At 49.3% G+C, this 19707-nt stretch overlaps 1 long non-coding RNA gene across 1 annotated transcript; it reads left to right on the top strand.

Moving 5' to 3' along the window:
• The first annotated feature begins 17708 nt into the window (after positions 1 to 17708).
• On the top strand, positions 17709 to 18162 carry LOC142924827 (uncharacterized). Its single transcript, XR_012941908.1, has 2 exons — positions 17709 to 17904; positions 17991 to 18162. It is a non-coding gene; the product is annotated as an uncharacterized LOC142924827 (long non-coding RNA).
• Positions 18163 to 19707: the final 1545 nt, after the last annotated feature.

Raw genomic sequence — 19707 nt, forward strand, 5'->3', positions numbered from 1 at the left:
TTGCGTTGGTGAGGGCGAAGTTAGGACAAAAACGAGCGCGTTTGAAAAAAAAGTTAAACTGCTGCTTAGCAAACGGAGCAGACGATTCATAAATACATTGGGAAAGCTGTCTTTCAAATGTCCGCTTTAGCTTAAAACCGCATTGATTATAAGCTCCGTATGCACGGAAACATGACCTTGTATAAGCTATAAAAATTGGGTGCAGAGCACCGACGGACGAAGTCACACGACGGCCTGACGAAGGCATCGAGAGCGAATCCGCTCGTCAAATCCCACTTCGCTCAATCCGACGCCCCTCGTGCGTGATTGAGCCCCGTGGACCGTGTGCTCTTCCCTCTGGTGGGCAGAGCTTGCAGTGAAAGATATTCTCCCGATGTTGGCCTTCGTATCCACCGACTTCCACTGGACATCTGTGTAAAAGAGCTTTATAGCTCATCGGATTCCTTCAGTATAAATAAATATACAGATTTTTTTTTTATTTTGACTTCTGGCCCAGCACGCCGCGGTGGCGAGATGTTATCTCCCTCGCCTGATATGCAGGAGGTCGTGAGCTCGATCTAGACCCTGACAAAGCTTGCTGAATATTTGGAGTTTGCGTGTATCTCTCTCTCTCTCTCTTCCCGTGGTCGTGTAGATTTTTCTCCGAGTCCTTCGATTTTTTCCTCCACTTTTAGAATCAACAACACGCGTTTCGAGTATTTGGCGGCTATCCATTTCAAATTTGACGTTAAGCCACTTCGTTGAGCTATCATTTGTGGCCAGGTCGCTTCTGAAAAAGAGCTATAGAGCTCAGTGGCCCGTTCCTGGTAAAATAAAAAAAAATGTTTAGTTTATATGCAATTTGCTCGGTAGAACTTCCTCAAAGGTTTTTCGCTCGCATTCAAAAGGTCGTAAGTTCAAATCCTGTTCAGGGATCGATGCAGCCCACCATTCATTGCCCCCGGGCTCGATAACATGAGTTGTGACGAGCCAACAGCGGTCATCCGATGATGACTCTCTCATCATCATCATCATCGTCGTCATCATCGGACACGGGCAATCCACTGCTGGATGAAGGCCTCTCTAAGCCATCGACATTTCTCGCGATCCTGCAACGCAACGGTCCAGCCGAGCATCTGCGCACGACCTCGTGGCTCCGTCTCCTCGGTGTTGGCAAAATCCCGAAGCAGAAGACTCGTGCTGGATACGGAAGTCACATTCGCAAATATCATTTGTAACTTTGACCCTTACCTGTCTATCGATAGCTCAATGTTCATGTGCCATTTTTTTATTGAGGGACTACTACGACTACTACTACTGTGTGGTGTTATCTTGGTGTTGCCTGGGACTCTAATGCTGTTGTTTTTTGCGGCCTTGCCCAAGCTTGATTAATGGAATCGTATTCATAGTTACTTTCTTACCCCTTTTCTCTATTATTTGCTTGCACTACTTTTGTTTGTCTACATTGTTTGCTGTCGTAACCTTGGTGACCCCGCGCCATACTGGACATCTGTGGAAAAAGAGCTTTATAGTCCACCGGATCCCTCCAGCATCAATTAATGTTCTGATTCTGAACGCCGATGCAGTTTAAAATCATGGCGGGGGGGGGGGGGCGAGATTCAAGGGGGAGCACCGAGCCGCATTTTTGTTAAATCTGGAGACTCGAGCCATCCTTACACGAGCAGAATCAAGGAGGAGCCGGCTCGATCAGAAGCTGCTGAGTTTAAGTAAGAAAAAAAAAGCGGTATCGTTGAGTCGAAGTAGCAGGCTCACCTCCTGCTGCATCAAGACTCCTGATTCTGATTTCGGAGGTGTTCTTCTCCTGGGCAACCGCTCCTCCCCCACCGTTCAACCCTAGCCCCATTTGTTTCTCGCTACGGAGTTTGAATTTGTCTTGCCCGTCATAGGAACGTGGAATGCCCACAATTGTCTCAGGGCCACCAACAGAGATGAGCGCCGTCTGTTTGATGACTTGTGCCGAGAGTTCGTCGTTCTTAACCTTCACTGCAGCCTCAATCGTTACAACATTTATAACGTTAATAAATACACAGAGTTTGATGAAACAAAGTAGTTGCGCTTACGCGCCCGTGCTTAAATTTGTGTTTTCGTTAATGAACCTTCTAGAAAAATCTGGCCGTGTCTCGCACCCCCAGAAAGAGCATCTGGCACCGCGCGTCAAGAACCACTGGCCTAGATGCTTATTTTGAAAGTTTATTTTTTTCTTCCTCCAATTATATTTCAATTGGCACTGGTAGTGAGACCAAGACATTTCTATTCAGAACACTGTGTAGCGAACAGAGCATCACCCTGTGCCCCAGAATATGACGTCGTAGGAACTACCACTGAGTTCCACGCCTTTATCCACACTCGGTGTGCCCTGTTTTTATGCCCTGCAAACGTTCCTCGGAGTCCATAATAAAAGTTTTTGGGCTAGATCACGTAAGTACAAATGTGCCTTAACCCTCCACCACCCGACACAGCCAGCAAGGTTTGTCACGTAAACAAAACGTGCCAATTATTTCCTACTTCGGCCCACCGGTGTGTTGGAGAGTAAATCAACAAGATTTATCATTTTTAGTACCGTGACTGACGTTTCGCTGGTAATTACATCCAGCATCATCGGACGATTTGCCCGATGAACAGTATTGCTCGTAGTCGCATGCCATTCAAAACATTTATTCATTCATTTTAGAGCCGCAATGCATCAATTGAAGTATATTTTTACTACGATTCACTTGCGTGCAGCAATTGGTGATTGGACTGCAACCATCAATGCACTCCAATTGAAAACTCAATTGAATAATTGTCAGCTGAAGCCTGGATTCGAACCCAGTGTCTCATTAGTCCTAGCTCAGTTCTCTGACCAAGCGAATAATAATGATGATGTAATGTGTATGATCATTATTATGTGATGTATCCGGCATTGGCTAAACATCGCAGTGCTGAAAATTGACCTGCAAATTACTCGATTGGGATACATTTGTGTGTGGGAGAAGAGCAGTTGCGAAATAGTTTGTGCAAACTGCTCTCAACGCAGTGACTTCAGTTCGACTTCCATCGACGTCCAACGTCACGTGGTGTGGGTGATATCTGACTTACTGGTTATGTGGCCCTAAGATTGACCATTGTATGAATGTATGCTGAACTTCTTTCGCGCCGTACGTAGCCAGCTGTGCTAATCGGATGTGTGGGGGGAAGGAGAACAAATGAAACACAAAAATAAGTTCCAAAGAAATTAGTTTTCAATCTAGATTTCAAAGTGCATAGCTCCAGTGGCTTCCTAATATCGGAAGGAAGAGCGTTCCAGAAGGGCACCGTGGTATTGACAAAATGCGCTGAATCGTTTTGTTCATTGCGCTCACCAGCATTGTTTCAAGTTTTTGGCGATGAGTTTGTTTATTCAGGTGAGAACCTAATAGAGAACCAGGATGAGTCTCATATGGCAGAGTATGTATGCTGGACTTCTTTCGCACCCTACGTAGCTAACCGTGATAGTCGGAGGTGTGGGGGAAGGACAACACACATCGAATATACAACAGGCGTCGGGGTCGGGATCGAGCCCACGAGCTCCTGCATACCTGGCGAGGTAGTTAACATCTCCTAGCCACCGTGGCGCCTCGAGTGACCCGGGGCATTAGTCTGTCAGTAGGGAGCGGCGGGGATGATTGCTACTGTGTGCAATCCCAACTGCGTAATTTGTGCTGATAATGGTGAAGTATAGTTTGGTGTGAAAACTATCACAATGGCAAAGCATGGTATGCGAGAGGGGGGGGCCTACATCCAGCAGTGGATTGACAAGAGCACTTGTGCATCATTATCATCATTATTGTGTTACGGTGGGTTTGTTGTGAAATCATGTACGGACGTGAAATGTTCTTCCATCTGGGCACAAGATATGCGCCGTGTGCCTAAGATGCAGAACGCGTCTGTTCATGACGATTAAGGGTGACCGTATAAACGCGTGATCTGCTGGTAGATGCGCGCGTCGTGGACACGCGCGTCTCGCGATGTGCCGGTCCCATCGTTGGCTATGTTTTTATTTTTTTTTCCAATACGATGCACATCGACGAATGAAAAGAACTTGGCTGCTCGTGCACGTGGGCATGAAACAACAACAACACCAACAACAACAACAAAACATACACGCACGCGCACACACGCGCGCGCACACACACACACACGCGCACACACGCACTATAAGATGTGTCATCCACTCTACGTTGTACGGCAAAAGCTATTTCTGTCAAATTCTTATCAAGCGCGGCCACTTCGTTTACCGTAAATACGGGTTCGTGAGCCACGTGAACTCGTGCCATGGCCTCTGTTTGGAGCCCGTACGCCCCTGCATAGAACCCTGTGACCGATCTGACCCTTCTGTACATGTGCCCTCTGAAGGAGAACCATTGCCCGAAATGTTATCAATTATATCTGCTTTTTTAATGGAAAATATAATTGCCCCCGTGTTATTGACGAATGTGTAGACCGGTCAGTGTGTTTAAAGACAATGCATATATTATCAGAGCATGGTTTGTTTGCATGTTCACCACAACTACGTGTGGCTAATGCAGACATGATTGCTTGCGAAAGGTTTCCTTTGATGTTTGGACATCTTAACACCTGTTTCTTGCCAGAAAGGGTAAAACCTATTCTTATTTTTTCATACTTTGATATTGGCAAAAAAGTTTTCATTTTAATGTGTTTTAGCTGTTTTTGTTGTTGTTGACTCAACTTGTGCACAACTGACAATGTAGCAGCAGCAGCATCAAAAAAATATTTTTTGTATATGTGTATATTCATTGGATCTTTCGGCAAAGCCACGTAGATAGGAAATAATAATCAAAATATCACGACGTTTCGATCGCAACACAAGCAATCGTCATCAGGTGAAAAAATATAGCGGGAGAGCTGCTGAGGCAGGCTGCTATAAAGGTTCGAGATGGGTGTAGCCCAAGGGTCATAAGCGAAGTGGGCGGGGCTAGTGATGAAATTAGCATGTAAATGTAAGATCGGGTAAATCGTGTGTATCTCATCATCCACGATTTAGCCACTGCTGGTTGAGTCATCACCAACCCTGACGTTCTCGCGATGCTGCTGCTACTACGATCCATGTGGCCCCTGCACATCAGCTGATCTCACGACCTCTGACCCCGTTCGTCTCCGCACGGGACGCACCCTCGGATGTGCTCGCTCCTCGAAGCTGCCGCTCCATCTCCGGTCTCGACCATCGTCGCGTCGTCCCACCGAGCTGTGTGACCCGCTCCGAACCCACTTTGATCAACAACCAATCACGACGCCTCGAACGCAGAGGGGAGTCGGGAAGAAAAATAACAAGAAGAGCAATTCTTTTTTTTCGAATTCGGTAAAATAAAAATAAAAACTGCGGTGAATACGAGAGACAATGGTGGTGGTCCTCTGAATGAACAACGGTGATGAAGAAGCGGTCCTTACAGCGCCGCATGCTGTTAAGGAGCCGCAGGTTCCCAACTCCTTTCTCAAACGTCTGATGCGCCTCTGATCCACGTGCTCTTCTCTTTCTCTCGCGATTTCTAATTACGCACCTTTCCAATCGCCTCTCCGTCTTGTTGTTATTGTTTTTGTTGTTTCTCCGCTGTCCACATATTCTGATCCAAATGGCACAGCGGGTGATAACGCACCGAGTGAAAACTGCCATGTTAATTGGGGCCCGTTTCTACGTTGACTTTATTTGTCTATTTATTTGTCTATTCATTTGTCTATTTACTTATTTCGCGCAAGTTCGAGCTGGGAATATACAAGAGGGGGGTGGGGGGGGGGGTTAAGTAAAGTGCACGAGTCATCGGGAGTGGTCCTGCGCTGTCTCGCTCCGGGGCAGCTCCCTGCCGGGCGGTGTCGTGGCGCCGCCGGTGAAAGTTCCCAAGCTGGAGTTGAGTTTCACTCTGTGCTGTAACTGACACGGGCGGGTATTGCATTCACGCACGAAAAAAAAATCCAACAAAGACTCAAAATAAGAGAGAGCTACGAGAGAGAAGAAGCAACTGCAGCCAGCATCAAGTGGACAGCGCCTCTGGGTGAACGTTTGTTCGTGCGCGTATTTCTGGTGAAGCGACTTTGTCAGATCGCGGGGGGTGGGGGGGGGGCAGGGGCCGGGGGAAGAAAATATTTAAGGTGAAACCTCCGCAGAGATTGCGATGCCGCAGATGTTTCGGTGGACGTCCCCGACATCAACACAGCCAGCGCTGCGCTCCCCGCACCGCTGGCTGTGACGGAACGAATGAATGCTGTTCACGATCGCGCGCCGCAGCCATCGCGCCTTCTGCCGGATGAATATCTGCCGGGACGTCGCTGAAGCATTCCTGACCTCTTGCTTCAGAGCCCAGGGCGTGGCGCGGTGGTGAACCTGGCAAAACCAGAGTTCGATTCCGGCCCGTGGCAAACTTTGGTGGCGAGTTGCTATCTAAAAACCGGTCTCTGGAGGCCCCCTACGTTCTCACGCTCTGATAGCTTTGCAGCTCATCGGGTTCCCCCAGTATAATTACAGATTCTCATTCCCATTATCTACCCGCGCTGAGCTGCGTGGTAACGCATGGTCAAATCACCCCCCCCCCCCACCGTGACATTGTCATGTAATGGGGGGAACGTTCATCCAGCAGCGGAATGATTAGCGGTTGTATGTTTTTTTTTAGTAGACTTCAAACCGCGTTGACACTTTGCCCACGTGTTGGCAACAGCTGGGGGGAGGGGGGGGCGGGGGGGTTCTGCGCGAAGGGATTCGAAAGCTGGCGCGTCACTCGGGCGTCGCAGAATGAACGAAATCCACGACTTTGGGAGGACGAACGTCGATTTTTATTTTTGCGTGCGGGTGTAGCATTTCCAGCATCGCCGGACCGCCAGTACAATGTCCACGACGGCGCGGGAACCCGACCGCGTTGCATTCACCGTCCCAGCGCTGTGACACGATGCTACGAAGGCGCTCTCGCCTTGGCCTCCCCCTCCCTCGCAACCTTCCATCCCCAGGTGTGCCGAGCCCCATCGACAACTCCACCGCTCTCCAGTTTCCGCCTTGACAACGACAGTGGCCAACTCAGTGGCCGGCGACGTCACCACAGCAGCGCTTGTGCCAGGCGAGGTCCACTTTGAGGCCGTCACGTGAAGGGTCGAAGGCTCTCTCTGGCGACAGGAGGTCACGGGGACAGTCCCCAGGGTGTTATGGGTCGACTGACCCATAACACCCTGGGGCACATGCGCCAGCTGTGCTCTCGCCGTGTCGCTTCGCCGCGTTTTAGACGCCCGGCGCTCCGCTCGTTGTTGTGAGCGTCGCTCCTCTGCCCGCCGTTGTCGCGCGGAGGTCGAATGCCTTCCACATGCCCAGGAGCAGCAGCGTCCTTCACGAGCCTCCTCCACAGAGGCCGATCTTGACACCGCCGGTACCGGCCATCGGCAAGTCTTCACAACCATCACCAGCACCCCGCCATTCGCCACTAAGTGAGAGTGACGTCTGTGCCAGGCCAGACGCACTTTTAGGCCACGTGAAGTGTCAAAGGCTTGTTGACAGGAGGTCTTCACAACCGCCACCTCTCCACATGCTCTGAGCTGAGATTTAGACGTCTAGAGAAGGGGCAGGGATGACTCTGGAGGGGGGGGGGGCGGGGATGGGAGTTCCAGAATTGAAAGGCGGCAGGGGAGAATGAGCAATGGCTGATTGAGAGCTGAAATAAGGAATAAAGCATTGGACAGGTTTGGTGACATCACCATCACACTGGCCATGATGACCTCTTGACCTTGAATTTTGTTGGATTTGTTTTCACGCGATATACCAGGCGACTACATTGTTTTCGCTTAAAAGCAGTGCTTGTTAATGACACCGGTGCGATGGCATTTTCAAATTGTGCTAAGACGCCACTGCTGATTCAGACATTTAGATGTCAGATGCAAAACGTATATATACGGACGTAATTCACCGATATTAAAACGTGCTGCTGGTGCGAGGTTGCGTTGACCTAAAGGAGGTGGCCCACGCTGGGGTCAACAACATCCACACACGGACGGCCAAATCGGAATCGGGGTCACGGAGATCATCCCAGTGCAGCCAAGAGAGTGGTGCTTGCAACTTTGCCAAGCGCGCGCATACACAAACACAAAGATCCCCCGTTATAGCATTGACAGACCGTTGGGGCAAGTGCTGTTCGCGAGCACCGCCCTATGAAGGCCGACACGGCACACGAGGCGATGGGTGGCCAGCACCACGCCCCTAACAGCCTTTGTCTCCCCAGTGGCGATGTTTTTACACACCGCACCAGGTACTCATTTGAGGCTGAGCCGACCTAGGGGAGGAGACACAGGAATGTGGTTAAGATGATTTTCCACTGGTATTGGCCTTGAGCGGGAATCGATCGCGGATCACCAGGTTGGCTCACCGCTACAGTACCGCTGCCACACACAAAGACAAAGACCCTTCGTGTAGCCTTAACAGGCTGTTAGGACAAGTGCTGTTTGCGAGCACCTATGAAGGCCGGCACGGTATACGAGGGGGTGGGTGGCCAACACCACGCCCGGCCGCCTTTGTCTCCAGAGCGGCGATGTTTACACATCGCACCAGGTACTCATTTGAGGCTGAGTCGACCTAGGGGATGCCCAGGATCGGTTCAGATAATCGTCACTGGTGTTGGCCGTGAGCGGGAATCGAACCCGGTCCGCAGCGCGCTAACCGCAACACTACCGCTCCCCACAGACACGCACGCAGACACACACACAGACACACACACAGACACACACACAGACACACACACAGACACACACACAGACACAGACACACACACAGACACACACACAGACACACACACAGACACACACACACAGACACACACACAGACACACACACACAGACACACACACAGACACACACACAGACACACACACAGAAACACACACAGACACACACACACACACAGACACACACACGCAGACACACACACACAGACACATACACACAGACACACACACGCAGACATACACAGACACAGACACACACACAGACACACACACAGACACACACACAGAAACACACACAGACACACACACACACAGACACACACACGCAGACACACACACACAGACACACACACACAGACACACACACAGACACATACACAGACACACACACACAGACACACACACAGACACACACATAGACACACACACAGACACACACACACACGCACGTTCCCTTCCCTACAAAGAACACCCTCCCAGCGCTATAAATGCGCGCGCATCTTTGCAGCAGTTTCGGTAGCGCGAGCTTTGAAAGCGGCAGTTTGGACTCGGGCCGGTCGTTAAGCGCGCACAGGACCAGATTGCTGCTGCTCATAGCCAGAGGATCGGCGGGGGGGGGGGGGGGGGTCGGGAAGAGGGGGGGTGGGGGAAGGGAGCCGGTGAGTGGAGGAGAACGGTGGTGGTGGGGGGGGGTTAGCAACCTATCACTCACTGAAAACCAACCAAAATATTCCATATCCCCCCCCACACCCCCCCTCCCCTCGTGCGTCACCCCACATCCACCCGCCCGCCTGCAACCCTCTCTCTTGCCCCCCCCCCCCCGCAACAACAACCGACAAAAAAATATCGGGTGCCTCGTGCACAGCTATCACGCAGCCCAGTAGCACTCTTCCTCCCGCTTAAATAATGGATGGCAATCTGGCCTGCCCAGCTGTGTGCGATGAGCGAGCCAGAAATGCTCTACCCGTAAACTTTTTTTCCGAGCCTGTCATCTGTGCAGGCCGGTCGGGCGGGCTGCACGAGAGGGCTGGGAGGGGGTCGTAGCGAGCCTGTGGGTGGGTGGGTGGGTTGTGTGGGTGGTTTGGGTGGTGTGTCTGGGCGTGTGGGTGGTTTTGGGTGGTGTGTCTGGGCTTGTGCTTGCGGGAGTGAGTTGCCCGAATGTGAGAGGCGCAAAGTTGGAAGGGTGGTTGTTGGTGGCCGAGGCGGTGGTTTTGCCGTGGTGGCGGCGGCGGCGGCGGTGGCAACGATGGTTGTTGTTGGTGGCGGCGCTGGTGGCGGTGGTAACGGTGGTGTGTGTGGTGATGGCGGTTGTGGCAGTGGTGGCAACGCTGGTTGTGGTGATGGTGGTGGTGGTGGCAGTGGCTGGTGGGCTGCACAAAACGAGTGGTTCATCTGGAGAGGGCACCGCATGTTTCGAGAGACCGAGGAGAAGACAAGCGGAGCAAACGGCGTGCCCTGTGTGCCACGGTTGTTGCGCAGGAGGCCACGCAGAGTTTGCAGATGGTCCCTGCTAAAAAAAAAAAAAAATCGCCTCCCACGATGAAGCGTAACAACAAAGCAACAACAACAACAAAATTGCGATGAAAAAAAAACTCGGCAAGCTCCGCTGGCATGGCCACCGTCATCAAATTAGCGAAAACGTCCAGCGTGGACGGGCGCTCCTCTCGGAACATTTTGCTGCAAATTTCACGCGAGAATTTCACTCGCGCGCAATGCGCCGCCCAGCGAAACCCGCCGCATTCTTGTCTCTAGAAGCTGCATTCACGGCTTTATTTTTTTTTGGGGGGGGGGGAGTGTTGTATTCATGAGGATTTATTTGATTATTGAGTTATTATCGACGATGTAACACGGAAATGGCCTCCCGCGTTCATAGATGTCTTGGGGCTTTGCAGACAATCGTTTTTGTGGTTGGTGTTTTTTTTTATTAATTCGCGGAAACTAAAAGCACCCCACAGCCACTCACTCCCCTCCCCCCCCCGAACTTTTCGTGGGAAGATTTTGAAGGATTTCAAACGAGCAGTCTTCGTTTGTCCTCCAATGGTTTTTAGTTATTTCTTCCCGCTTCATTTCAAGCGAGCACGCTAAAACCGCGTGCGCTCTGCGCGTAAACAGAATGCCCGCAGGTTGCGCGGCTAACCACGCGGGGTTTACGCGACTTGGTATCACCCTGGTGTCGATTTTGCAGACCTTTTGTTGAGATTCGCGTGTCTTTTGTTCACGACCATCAAACGCCTCGCTTGTTAGTTGTGCAAGAAGCTAAACAAACAAAAACAAGTTCGTTATTTATTTTACCAGGTAACGCCAACTGAGCTACATGGCTCTTTTCTTTGAAGCTACTTGGTCATCACAAATGATAGCGCAATGGAGTAGGCTCATCACGTGGAAATTCATAGCAGCCAAATACTCTAAAACGCACGTTGATTCTAAATGTGGAAGGAAAAACCGGAGGACCTGGAGAAAAATCCACGTGACTACTTGGAGAGAGACACCGCAAACTGCAAATATACAACAGACGTAAGGGTGAGAATTGAATTCACGACCACCTGCATATCAGGCGAGGGAATTAACATCTCCTAGCCACCGTGGCGCCCCCAATACTCCGAAAGCAGCGGTCCCCAAACTTTTAGGCACCAGGGACCGGTTTCGTGGAAGACTATTTATTCACGGACCGGGGGGGGGGGGGGGCGGGCGGGGGGTGAGTTCATCATTGGGTCTTTCCCCCTTTTCAAAGAAGCTCCCGAGCGACGTTTGTTTTTTTAACTCATGTTGGCTACTAGGGGTTAGAGCTTGTGGGCTTACCAACACCACGTGACTGAGACAAGTGCGCGGTGCGGGAAAGAGGCACGTACGGAAGTGGTGAATAATAAAATAATGGGGGTGGGCCACGCGCGGACTCTCACCTCCTGCTGCTGTGCGGACCGGTTCCTAACAGGCCACGGGCCGGTACGGGTCCGCGGCCCGGGGGTTGGGGACCCCTGGGCTAAAGGACCCTGTACAGCGCTCTCTCTCGGCAATGTTGATGTTTTTTGTCTCTGTTGTTGCATGCAGCAGCACGGATCTACCGTGCAGAATTCGCCAACACGACGCGTTCTACTATTTTAAACAACCAATGTATTTAAGCAACCTTTCAGTCTTTTAAGCACTGAAAACTTTAACCAAGTAACCCCCCCCCCCCATACACACACAAATATTACTCTCTGAGGAAGTATGGCACGCAAATGAGGTACCGTCTGTTCTCTCATAACGCGGTAGTTGCGTTCCCTGAGGAACACCTCGCTGTGGAAAGATTGCGTTATAATAAACAATATATCATATAGGGCAAAGCAAGTCTGCGATAACACGGTGAGATGCGTACGCAGGCTGAACAAAGATGGAGGTGCGTGGGTAGCATCCAGAAGCATCCAGCAGCATCCCTCCGTGTGCGATTCTACGCCGAGGCAGCCGTACAACCGCTTATTCCTACTCCCGTGACGTAGTTCGGTTCACTCGTTCGCGTTATATCCAATTCGTACCCGCGTTATAACAAAAACATGATCCCTAAGTGCATTAATCGCGTTACATCCAATTCGCGTTTTGAAAACATGCGTTATAGGAGAACGGGCTGTACTTACTATGCGTATCTGTAAAATGTTGCTTCACGCACGGGCGCACACAGACGGGTATATACGCACGCGTACACAAGCACACTTCACTTTTACTATAATTCAGCAGTGTGTGTGTTTTTTTTTCTTCCCGCAAACTGGACGGAAACGGCTCGGCTGATTGAGATGTCCCTTTAAACTCGGCCGGGGGGTGGGGGCGGGGGGGGGGGTGCTCTTCAAACTGCACCAGCTCTGGATGCAAAGTGGGCATCTTCCTTGGTGTTGCAGTTCAGATGAACTCACAGCTGCCTGCCTTGGCTTTCTGCCTGGGCAGATGGAAGAGGCTCGCTGGCTTCGCTCGTTGCGTTTGGCTGCCCTGGGTCTTTTTTTGTGTGTCGATGTCGGTGGGGGGAGTGGTGGTGGTGGCAGTTTTTAGCACGCAGTGCCACAATCTCGGCCTGTCCCTGGTGCCGCAACGCAAGTGGCAAGAGTGAAAAAAAAATCGAATGAACCCGGCCCGGGCCACGCCTTGAGGTCGACTCAGCATAACCTGAGCACTCCACGGCTTTCCTGTGTATAAGGGTCGAAACAGGTGGACTTCTCCACAAATCGGGCTGTTGCCTGATGAAGCTAGTTTTAATTATTGGCGAAACGTCGTACTCTGTAAATGTTGTGGCTTGGCTCTCCAACACACCGGTTAGTGCTGTACTAGTATACTACACTATACACTACTATACACTATACAATAATACTACTATACACTATACACTAGTGCTGTACTAATATGCTACACTATACACTACTATACACTACACAATAACACTACTATACACTATACACTAGTGCTGTACTAGTATACTATACTATACACTACTATACACTACACTATACACTACTATACACTACACTATACACTACATTGTACACTACTATACCCTACACAATAACACTACTATACACTATACACTAGTGCTGTACTAGTATACTACACTATACACTACTATACACTACACTATACACTACTATACACTACACTATACACTACACTATACACTACTATACACTACACTATACACTACTATACACTACACTATACAATACACTATACACTACTACACTACTATACACTATACACTACTATACACTACACTATACACTACACTATACACTATACTATACACTACACAATAACACTACTATACACTACACTATACACTACTATACACTACACAATAACACTACTATACACTATACACTACACTATACACTATACTATACACTACTATACACTACACAATAACACTACTATACACTACACTATACACTACACTATACACTACTATACACTACACAATACACTATACACTACACTATACACTACACTATACACTATACTATACACTACACTATACACTACACTACTATACACTAGTGCTGTACTCGTGACGAATTGGCCACGTTCTGTTTATGTGACAACCTTTACTAGTTGTCTGTGTCGGGTGGTGGTGGGTTTTAACGACACATTTATATGTTTTCGCGATCTAACCCAAAACAACCTCTTATGGATGATATTGGTCGCGAAAGCCGACTGCGTGTTAAACTTCTTGTGTATTTTGCCGGGCTTAATCGATGCCCGAGAACTGCACTTGTCCTTCTGCAGACCGTGCTAAGTAATCGATGTTGGTCTCTGTGTGCGCGTCTGTGTCTTTGTTATTGGGAGCGGTAGTGTAGTGGTTAGTGCGTTGCGCTATGAACCCGGCGGCCCGGGTTCTATTCCCGCTCACGGCCACGACCAGTGACGATTATCTGAACCGGTCCTGAGCCTCTCCTAGGTCGACTCAGCCTTAAATGAGTACCTGGCGCGACGTGTAAACATCGCCACTGGGGAGACAAAGGCGGTCGGGCGTGGTGCTGGCCACCCACCCCCTCGTGTGCCGTTCCGACCTTCATAGGTGCTCGCTAACAGCACTTGCCCCTACCGTCTGTTAAGGCTATATGGGGTATCTTTGGCTTTGTGTCTTTTGCGCGTGCCTACGAGTGCGGAGCGATCGCGTCGCAGTTAGCGCGCCGCACGACAGACCCAACGAGCCGAGTTCCATTCCCGCTCACGGCCAACACCAGCGACAATTATCTGAACCGGTCCTGGGCGTCCTCTAAGTCGACTCAGCCTCACATGAATACCTGGTGCGGCTTGGCGTGGTGCTGGCCACCCACTCCCTCGTGTGCAGTGCAGTCCTTCATAGACAGCACTTGCCCCAACAGTCTGTTGAAGCTATACCGGGTGTCTTTGTATATATGTGGTATGTGCGGTTTACTCCGGTAAAATAAATAGGGCGAGGGATCAACAAATTCCAAAAAAAGACAGCATCTATTAGATTCACTTTTCAGCCGTTCATTAATTGTCCCCCCACGTTTTGCTTTAACAGTCATCAATTGAAGATTTTTTTTTTAAAACAATGCTACTACTACTACTACGATAGGGTAATGAGCCTACTGATTGAAGTAACTTTCTGACAACAAAAAAATGGTATCATAGAGGACTTTTAAATCTCTGAGAGAGGTGGCAGAAATGTCTGCTTGGCCATCGGGGCCTGCCTCCTACACTTGACTTGCTGGTTGCCGTCGCAAAAAGATGCGGGAAACACGTAAACAAACACGTAAAAATCCCAGCCCGATGATAACAACAACACAAATGAAACCGCACAGCGGACAAACTTTTCTTGTTTGGGGGATACAATGTCCTGATTGTGAAGATAACTTTTGATGGTTGCTGGTCATCTCCCATCGCATCGGAATATCTCACGCCCTCCCCCTGTCTCGTGAGGCTGTCAAGCGTAGACCTGGTCCAGTCGAAGGTCTGCAGAGGGAGGGTAGTGGGGTGTTTTCAAATGACCATTATCAATTTAAAAAAATTGAAGCTAAACTATTGGAAAACATCGACGGGGTTTTCGGTGGAGGCGTGTCCGCTTGTGATCGTCTTGTTGTTTTTTTTTTCGTAGAAAGCTTTTAGAGCAGCAGCAGCAGCAGCAGCGTATCGCAAGATAACCGACCATTTTTGAACGAGCAGGGAGAGAGGGAGAGAGGGAAGGGGACGACAACATTTGAACGGACGGTGCCAGAGTCCACCGCGCCACGAGTGACGATCGCGGGGCGCAAACAAGCAAAAAAAAAACGCTCGCTCGCCGTTCCGTTCCGCTCATCCGTCCACCGCCGTCGGCTGTGCCGTGCGTTTTGGGGGCCTTTGTATCGCGTTGTTGTTGTTGTTCCCCATAATGTCCGAGGATTAGCTCCACGAGTCTACTTAGCACTGTCGGTGACTTGTTCGTTGCATAGTAATACAAATAACAAGTGTACACCTCTCCGTCAATCCACTGCTGGATGAAGGAATTCCCTTCGCCGTGTTGGTCATCGGGGTTGGTGAAAGCGGAGGGGTTGCTCATATATTGGCCGTGGCCAGGAAATCTACATCATGTTTGGCAGCTCCGTAGCGTCGTGCACGAATAGGGTCATATATATACGTATTAATTTTATATATATATAATAACATTTATCCCACCGTCAATCCACTGGTGCAAATGGGCCTCCCAAATGCCGTGGCGTTCTTCGCGGTTGTTGCCTGGCCATACTTCACCGCGCTGGTTCAGAGCGCGTTGGTGGCTGGCTGTTGCTGGACGACCCTGGAGCCAGAGTCAGGTGGAATTCCCCTGCCGACGTTCGACGCGGCCTGGAACCGAATCTCCGCAACCCCCAACCCCCCCACCGCCACCATCAGGGACAGGAATCGGCCCCTGACATAGGAATGTGCAATTTCCACTCCTGGCTCTGGGCTGTATTCGACTGACCGAACCTGCTTCGTTTTTTTTGTTTCATTTAAACTCAACAGCCTCTGATCGAGCAGACCCCTTCCTGATTGCGCTCCTGTGAGGGTGGCTCGAGTCTCCAGGTTTTACAGAAATGTAGCTCGGTGCCCCCCATTGCATCTCGCCCCCAATCCCCACCACCCCCCCCCCCCCCCACTCCTCCCCAATGCTTTTAAATGGCATCGGCGCTGTTCTGAATGAGTCAGAATATTTATATATACTGGAGGAATCCGATGAGCTATTAAGCGCTTTTTTTAAGATGTCCAGTAAGGGCACGGGGTCAGAAAGTTACACCAACAAACAAACAATACGATCAGAGTGAAAGGTAACGGGAAAGGTAAGAAAAGCATTAAAAAAATAGAAATAAATGTAAATGTTTATTTTACCAGGTAAAGCCCACTAAGCTATTCGCTTCTTTTTCACAAGCGACCTGGTCTACAAAAGCATAGCTCGACGTGCTGGCTTATAGTGTGGAAATGTATAGCAGCCAAATCATCTAAATAATCCAAGGTCCAGCTGTCTCGAACAGCTGCAACCTCAGCTCCGAGTACCGATCGCAACCTCTTTGCCGAGCCATCACACGTGCCCCGTTGCCCGGAATGCTTTGGAACATCGCGAAGCAGACTGTTGGCAAATTGATCGGCAAAAATGTTACATCCTGGCAGCGAGGGTGGCGGGGTGTCATGGTGGGGGGTGTTTTAAAATTATTTATTATTATTAAAATGTAAACTAAATTATTGGAAGACACTGACGGGTTTGTGACGGCGGTGGAGGCGTCAATGTTAGTCGCTTGTGATAGGGATTTTTATTTATTTATTTATCAGAAAGCTTCAGAGCAGCAGTAGCGCATCACAAAACAACCGACCATTGTAAACAAATTCCCCATCGTTATCATAATCATCAGCAATCATCATCAGCCATGGTCAATCCACTGCTAGATGAAGGCCTTCCCCCCAAGCTCCCACTGCCACCTCTCACAAAAAAAGATTTTTAAAATGTATTTTTACCAGGGAAGGCCCACTGAGCTCGACAGCTCTTTTTCAGAAGAGACCTGGCCACAAATTATAGCTCAAAGAAGTGGCTTAATATATATAAAAAAAACATGCTCTAAACGCATGTTGATTCTAAATGTGGTGGGAAAACCGGAGGACCTGGAAGAAAAATCCATCCGAGCACGGGGAGAACATGCAAACGCCAAATATACAGGCGCCAGGGAAGGGATCGAACCCGTGACCTACTGTGTACCTGGCGAGGTAGTTAACATCTCGCCACCGCGTTGACTCGCGGTGAAAGAAAGCTTCAGAGTGGAAGCAGCGCATCGCAAGATAACCGACCATCGTGAACACACGTCACCATCGTCACCGTGATCATCCGCAATAATCATCAGCAGCCACGATCAATCCACTGCTGGATGAAGACCTGCCAACTCCCCCACTCCCCCCCCCCGCCCCCCGCAAGCTGCCGCCACCACGTCTCATGGTGCTGGGATGTACAGTGAGGGAAAAAGTATTTGATCCCCTGCTTATTTTGTACGTTTGCCCACTGACAAAGAAATGATCAGTCTATAATTTAATGGTAGGTTTATTTCAACAGTGAGAGACAGATTAGCAACAACAAAATCCAGAAAAACGCATGTCAAAAATGTTATAAATTGATTTGCATTTTAATGAGGGAAATAAGTATTTGACCCCCTCTCAATCAGAAAGATTTCTGGCTCCCAGGTGTCTTTTATACAGGTAACGAGCTGAGATTAGGAGCACACTCTTAAAGGGATTGCTCCTAATCTCAGCTTGTTACCTGTATAAAGGACACCTGTCCACAGAAGCAATCAATCAATCAGATTCCAAACTCTCCACCATGGCCAAGACAAAAGAGCTCTCCAAGGACGTCAGGGACAAGATTGTAGACATACACAAGGCTGGAATGGGCTACAAGACCATTGCCAAGCAGCTTGGTGAGAAGGTGACAACAGTTGGTGCGATTATTCGCAAATGGATGAAACACAAAAGAACTGTCAATCTCCCTCGGCCTGGGGCTCCATGCAAGATCTCACCTCGTGGAGTTGCAATGATCATGAGAATGGTGAGGAATCAGCGCAGAACTACACGGGAGGATCTTGTCAATGGTCTCAAGGCAGCTGGGACCATAGTCACCAAGAAAACAATTGGTAACACACTACGCCGTGAAGGACTGAAACCCTGCAGTGCCCGCAAGGTCCCCCTGCTCAAGAAAGCACATATACATGTCCGTCTGAAGTTTGCCAATGAACATCTGAATGATTCAGAGGACAACTGGGTGAAAGTGTTGTGATCAGATGAGACCAAAATGGAGCTCTTTGGCATCAACCCAACTCGCCATGTTTGGAGGAGGAATGCTGCCTATGACCCCAAGAACACCATCCCCACCGTCAAACATGGAGGTAGAAACATTATGCTTTGGGGGTGTTTTTCTGCTAAGGGGACAGGACAACTTCACCGCATCAAAGGGACGATGGACGGGGCCATGTATCGTCAAATCTTGGGTGAGAACCTCCTTCCCTCAGCCAGGGCATTGAAAATGGGTCGTGGATGGGTATTCCAGCATGGCAATGACCCAAAACATACGGCCAAGGCAACAAAGGAGTGGCTCAAGAAGAAGCACATTAAGGTCCTGGAGAGGCCTAGCCAGTCTCCAGACCTTAATCCCATAGAAAATCTGTGGAGGGAGCTGAAGGTTCGAGTTGCCAAACGTCAGCCTCGAAACCTTAATGACTTGGAGAAGATCTGCAAAGAGGAGTGGGACAAAATCCCTCCTGAGATGTGTGCAAACCTGGTGCCCAACTACAAGAAACGTCTGCCGTCTGTGATTGCCAACAAGGGTTTTTCCACCAAGTACTAAGTCATGTTTTGCAGAGGGGTCAAATACTCATTTCCCTCATTAAAATGCAAATCAATTTATAACATTTTTGACATGCGTTTTTCTGGATGTTTTGTTGTTGCTATTCTGTCTCTCACTGTTCAAATAAACCTACCATTAAAATTATAGACTGATCATTTCTTTGTCAGTGGGCAAACGTACAAAATCCGCAGGGGATCAAATCCTTTTTTTTTCCCTCACTGTATGAGAACCCCGCGTGCCCGGCACCTGGTAGGAGTCGAGACGATTTCTGTCGCTCTCAAAACGCGAGACCGAGAGGGGGGTCGTCCTCCCAAGGAGATGGAATCGACGGGAGAAGCGATCGCTGCAGTAAATGGCTTCCAGTGAGTGCGGCCGATACGATTAAGCCGTGCAAAACAATTATTTACCTTGCACCGGTATCATCACCCAATTATTCAAGTTTATATATATATGTTTTTGTCAAACTAATTAAGATAAACTAAAAATTGTATGAAATGGAAGGGGCAATTGCATATATTTAAACACTAAAGAAAATAGCGGCTCAATATTATGCAAACACTGCTTTGGCAGCTCACGCACAAATTAATAATGTTTAATTAAACGCTTTAGAGTGTTGATGTTCAATCCACGCATAGGGAAGTTGTGCATTACACGTATGTACG

This window comes from Petromyzon marinus, chromosome 17 (genome assembly GCF_048934315.1).
Source record: "Petromyzon marinus isolate PM22_M1 ecotype Great Lakes invasive population chromosome 17, UKy_Petmar_22M1.pri1.0, whole genome shotgun sequence".
In the NCBI taxonomy this organism is placed as follows: Eukaryota; Metazoa; Chordata; class Hyperoartia; order Petromyzontiformes; family Petromyzontidae; genus Petromyzon; species Petromyzon marinus.